The sequence below is a fragment of the Dasypus novemcinctus genome, chromosome 4 (assembly GCF_030445035.2).
Source record: "Dasypus novemcinctus isolate mDasNov1 chromosome 4, mDasNov1.1.hap2, whole genome shotgun sequence".
Classification (NCBI taxonomy): Eukaryota; Metazoa; Chordata; class Mammalia; order Cingulata; family Dasypodidae; genus Dasypus; species Dasypus novemcinctus.
Genome location: NC_080676.1, coordinates 120944450 through 120950645, shown reverse-complemented (window position 1 = coordinate 120950645; position 6196 = coordinate 120944450). Strand labels below are relative to the sequence as shown.

The 6196-nt window shown below is 33.1% G+C and overlaps 1 pseudogene; it reads left to right on the top strand.

The window, feature by feature from the left end:
• The first annotated feature begins 5710 nt into the window (after positions 1 to 5710).
• On the top strand, positions 5711 to 5887 carry LOC111763283 (U1 spliceosomal RNA; annotated as a pseudogene).
• The last annotated feature ends 309 nt before the right edge of the window (positions 5888 to 6196 follow it).

Here is a 6196-nt window from a genome sequence, read left to right as displayed (position 1 = left end):
AATGATATCAGAACACCTGTAATTTAGCTACACAAAAAGCTAGTTCTCCTGCTTTAAAACTTCTCAATTATATTCTCATCAGAAATATCCTATAAGGTTTGATTACATATTTTAAAAATATATAATCTGGATGGTATATCTCTGCACTTTAACACTTAGTTAAAAATAAACCTAATTTTTAAATTATGTGGGAATAAGAGAGCTGGAATTATCCACTCACTCTGAACAAAATTTATTTTCATACATTTGACACCAATGGTAGAAAGGCTCTGATACCTCAAATTTGGACAAAAAAGAGGAAGGCTCTTTCTTTCTGCCAGGAGGAAATTTATAGGCAGTGAAATTGGAAGTGAATCCAAACAAAACACTACAATTTTGTTGAGATGAGGAGACAGAAATATGATTATTATGCAGACAACAAAGACAGAATTTGTTAGGTGGCGTTCCGTAGAGAAGGGAGATTTGCAAGTTTAAGAACTCTGCAAAGTCATGCATTTGAGTGTTTGCCTGAATATCAGTATGTGCATATGTGGAATGAGACCATATAAGGTTGAGTACATAACAGAACTCCTGAGGAAGAGACAATTAACAGGGAATATAAGATTTATAATTGCAAGAATTCAAATTAGACTGGAATTATTCAAGTTCCTTTCAGCAAGATCAATGAAATTTCATTGAATAAATGAGTTCCAACAGGAAATACAATAGGCCGTTGCCTTCAAAGTGGGACAAAATTAACCGTGGAGTAAAGATTACTATTTTCTCACTCTAAAACTGTTTAAACACAATCCATGAAAAGTTCAAATTACCACACAGGTAAAAATTGCATGAAAAAAATTCTAAATCCCTTCAAATAAATAAATTTATAAAAACCCTAATGACCAATAAAATAAAGCCACAGTTTTGGCATCCAATACAAAACTATCAGACTTTCAAAGAAGTAGGGAAATGTAACTTTGAATCAGGAGAAGAAAAAACTATAACCAACAGAAAGACTCAGCAATAACAAAGATGTAAACAACTATTACAATTATGCTTCACATGCCCAAGAATGTAAGAAGAAAATTGAAAACAATTTACAATAAATCAAAGATTTAGAAGTAAATAAAATATTTGGTCAATTTCCCAAACCAAATTTTAGGAGATAAAAAAATAAATTATCAAAATAAAAATCATACTTGAAGAAATTAAGATCAGATTAGACACAGCACAAGTAAAGGTCAGTGTACTTGAATCTGTAGCAAAAAAATCTATGGAAAATTAAACCGAAGAAACCACTAAAAAATATTGAACAAAGAATTATTGACCTGTGTGATAATATCTAATTGTCAATAATCACATGTGTTATTTGAATCCAGAAAGAGGATGGGATGGAAAACATACAAATAATGGCCAACATTTTTTCCTCATTGGCATTGCATAGTTTGGCAGCCACACAGAGGCAGAAAGGCATGGTGTCTTCCACAATGAAAACAGGCTATGAAGCCACTCACAGCATCAAAATAGGACCTCAATACATATCCAGGCACAGAGACCCAAGTCCACAGAGCACCAGGACTGAACAAAAGTTGATAGGAATGCTACTTACAAAAGGGTTCTACGGGACTAGAGAGGCAGGCAGACAGACTATGCATAGCAGAATTGTTGACAAAAGTGTACCTGTTAAATGCATTTACTGTTGGCTGGATCACCTAAATATAAAACAAACTTTTCTGGAGTGACCTACTTTTGCTGAATTTACCCCATTTGGCTCCCCTAGGGTGGGATACCCTAAAGGGGAAAAAAAAAAAAAGAATAAAAAAAGACTCAAAGGATGAAAGAAGTTAGGTTAAACTAAACTGCTATAACACAGAAAGATCCTAGAACAAAAAGGTGTAAGGGAAAGGGGTACTGAGTGCAGAGGAGAATTTAAACAAAGCATAGGTTCTGGGAGAATATTCTGCACTAAAACAACCAGAACAATCCCAGGAAAAGGAAAAGAGGAAAAGAAGCTTTCTCCAGGAGGTTATATTATTGCAAAAAAAGGGCAATCTTGAAAATTATACTACATATCCAAGGCAAGAGTCAGGTAAAAAAGAGTTGAGTAAATCTGAAAAGTTAAACACAGACTACTCTAAAGATCTAGAATATGCCCAGTCAAACATCAAAGAAAAACCATAACACAAAGTCAATTAACAATAAAACAACACAAGACAGAGAAACTGACCTTCATATTTAATGCATCAAAATAATCAGAAGAATAAAACAGCAGATTTGAAAAAAGCAAAAGAAAGAATCAGCAAACTAGAATACAAGACAATCAAAATCATACTATCCAGGAACAGACACAGAAAAGAATATTAAAAAAAGAAGAATTGTGTCAGGGATTTGTGTGACGATCCAAAGTACACAAACAAATGTATATGGGTGCCCTAGGAAGATAAAAGAGAGGCAAAAGTGCAGAAACAATATTTGAGGAAAAAATAGCTGAAAATTTCCCAACTCTTATGAAGGACAGAAATATACACATCCAAGAAGTACAACATACTCCAAACAGAAAACATACTAGTACACCTACGCTGAGACATATATTAATCAGAATGTCAAATGTCAGAAATAAAGAGAGAATTCTGGAACAGCAAGAGAAAAGTGATTCATCACATGCAAAGGATACTCAATAAAATTAAGTTTAAATTTCTCATCAGAAACCAAGGAGGCAAGAAGGCATCAACATGATATACTTAAAGTACTGAAAGAGAAAACTGCCTGCTCAAAATTCTTTATCTGACAAAATTTCATTCAATAATGAGAGAGAGATTAAAATATTCACAGGTAAACTGAAACTGGGAGAGATTGTCAATAAGACACTTTTCATATAAGAATTACTAAAGATAGCTTTGCAGTAGAAATGAAGATACAGGAAAGAGTGGTATGCAGCAGTGTGAAGAAATGAAGATTTTTGGTATGTATTACTAAAAAGGAAAATGAAAAACCCAATAGGACAGAGTTCAATCTACACCACTACTCTCAATCTACATCTCTATTCTTTAATTTCTATAAGAATTAGAATACAGTTGAACAAGAAAAAGGCATATTTCTAGATATGGACTCACAAAATATAAAGTGGTAGAGTGGGACAAAAATAACATAAAGAAAAACAGTGGGATATGGGAACAGAAAACATATGCTATTGAAACTAAAAGGGTATATTTTAATAGGTTATAGATATAAGTTGTATCATATAAACCCCAGGGTAAACACAAAGAAAGTATTTTAAAAATATGCACAAAGAAAAATGAGAAAATGATCAGGCAGATAACTCATCACAAATGTTCAACTATATAGAAAACAAGGTTGCAGTAAAAGAAAATAGAGACCAAAAAAAAAAAAAAAAGTATGACATATAAAATCCAAGAGACAAAATGACAGAAATAAGTAATGCATTTACACCTTTATAGCAATAAAACTAAGTGTTAATGGATTGAACTATCCAATCAAAAGTCACAGATTTTTAGAAGGAATAACAATATAAGAGACTGACCTTAGATCCAAAGACACAAATAGGTTGAAATTCAAAGGATGGAAAAAGATATACCATGCAAACAGAAACAAAACAAACAAAAAAGGGCTCAGATAGCTATACTAATATTGGACAAAATAGACTTTAAGTCAAAATCTAAGAGATAAAGGACTCTAAATTTTAATGAAAGGGGAACTCCATCAAGAAGACATAACTATCATAAATATTTATGTGCCTAACTACAGTGACCCAAAATATATGAGGCAAATACTGACAAAACTGATAGGAGAAATAGACACCTATATAGGGATTTGGAGACTTCAATACAACACTCTCATCAATAGATAGGAAATCTAGACAGAAGATCAATAAGAAAACAGAGAACTTGAATGATAAGATAAATGAACTAGACCTACCAGACATATTCAGATTATTACTCAAAAACAGCAGGATGCACATTCTTCTCATGTGCACATGGATCATTCTCCAGAGTAGACCACATGTTGGATTACAAAACAAGTCTGAATGAATACATAGAGGTTGAAATTATACAAAGTATATTCTCTGGCCATAAAGGAATGATGCAAAACTGAAAAATCCCAAAATACTTGGTAAATGACTCTTAAATAGTAATTGTGTCAAAGAAGAAATTGCAAGAGAAATCAGGAAATATCTTGTTAGGAGTGAAAATGAGAACATAACATATAAAAACATGATATTTAGCAAAGGCAGCGCTGAGAGGGAAATTTACAGAGTTATTACTATTAAAAAAGAAGAAAGGTAAAATCAAAGATCTAATTGCACACTTGGAGTAACTAGAAAAATATTCATAAAGTAAACCCAAAGCAAGAAGTAGAGAAATAACAATGATTAGAGCAGAAATAAATGAATTTGAGAATAAAACAATAGAGAGCATTAACAAAATCAAAATTTGGTTATTTGAAAAGATCATTAAAATTGACAAACCATTAGCTAAATTAACGAAGAAAGAAAGAAGGTGCAAATAAATACAATCAGAAATAAGGTGAAGATAGCAATGCTATGGACCCCACAGTAATACAAAGTTCATTATAGGAGATGATGAGTAACTGTATGACAACAAATTAGACAAACTAGAAAAAAAAGGACAGATTCCTAGAAATACACAGAGTATGCTGACTCTAGAAAAAGTAGAAGATTTTAATGAACAATTCAAAATAAAGAGAATCAGAAACCATGCAACAAAGAAAGGCCGATCATCAGAAGGCTTAAGAAGACAATTCTATCAATAATTCCAAGAGCAATTAACACTAATCCTGCCCAAACTGTTAAAAAAATTGAACAAGAGAGAACACTACATAACTCACTCTATCAAGCCAACATCACAATAATATGAAAGCCAGATAAAGATATGAAAATAAAAGAAAATTAGAGAAACATTTCTCTAATGAATATAGAGGCAAAATCAACATGATAAAAGACATATAAGAAAATTCCTAAGCAAACATACCAGGTGGCAAAAGACTGAAGGATTCCCTCTAAGATCTGGAGCAAGATGAGGATGCCCATTGTCACCACTGTTATTCAACATTGTACTGGAAGTAGTGTCCAGAAAATCTAGGCAAGACAATTGAACACATGTATGTAAATTGTAAAGGAAGAGGTAAAACTTTCTCTATTAACTGAAGGCATGATCCTCTATACGGAAAGTCCCAAACAATCTACAACAAAGACACTAGAGCTAATAAAAAAAAATCAACAAACTGGTGGGGTAGAGTTCAACAACCAAAAATCCATAGTGTTTCAATACACTACTACTAAGTAATCTGAAATGGAAATCAGGAAAAAAAAAATCTATGTACAACAGTAGTTAAAAGAATCGATTATCTAGGTATAAATTTAACCAAGGCTGAAAAGGACTTGTATATGGAAAATTACAAAATATTGCTGAAATAAAAAAAAAAAATAGAAGACTTAAATAAATGGAAGGACATTCCATGTTCATGGATTGGAAGAATAAGTAAATATCATTAAGACATCAATTCTACCCAAAATATTTTACATATTCAAAATAATCCCAATCAAAATCTCAAATGTTTACTATGCAAAAATGGGAAAGCCAATTTGCAAATTTATTTGGAAGGTCAAGTGGCCCTGAACAAACAAAAGCAGCTGAAAAATAAGAATGAACTTGAAGGACTCCCACTTACTGAATCTAAAGCTTACTACAAAATACTTACCTGGCAGGGGAGATATCATGATAAGGAAGGCAGTTTTCCTAGGGCAAGTCTGATTCATTGCACATGGTATTTGCCCTGGGTATCTGCTAACCCATGTGATTCCCCACATGAAGGGAACTCAACTACATAATTTGTTTTGGTGTGTGGGGGTGTATACATGTTTTCCGCCAACAAAAAATTGCAAAGCTACAGTGGACAAAACAACATGGTACTGGCAAAGGGATAGATAAATACACCAAATGACTCAAGCTGAGAGTTCAGAAATAGACCCTCACATGAATGGACAACTGATTTTTGACAAAACTGCCAAGTCCATTAAATTGGGAAAGAATAGTCTCTTCAACAAATGGTGCTGAGAGAACTGGATATCAATATGCAAAAGAATGAAAGAGGCGGTGGACTTGGCCCAGTGGTTAGGGCAACTGCCCACCACATGGGAGGCCTGCGATTCAAACCCCGGGCCTCCTTGACTCATGTG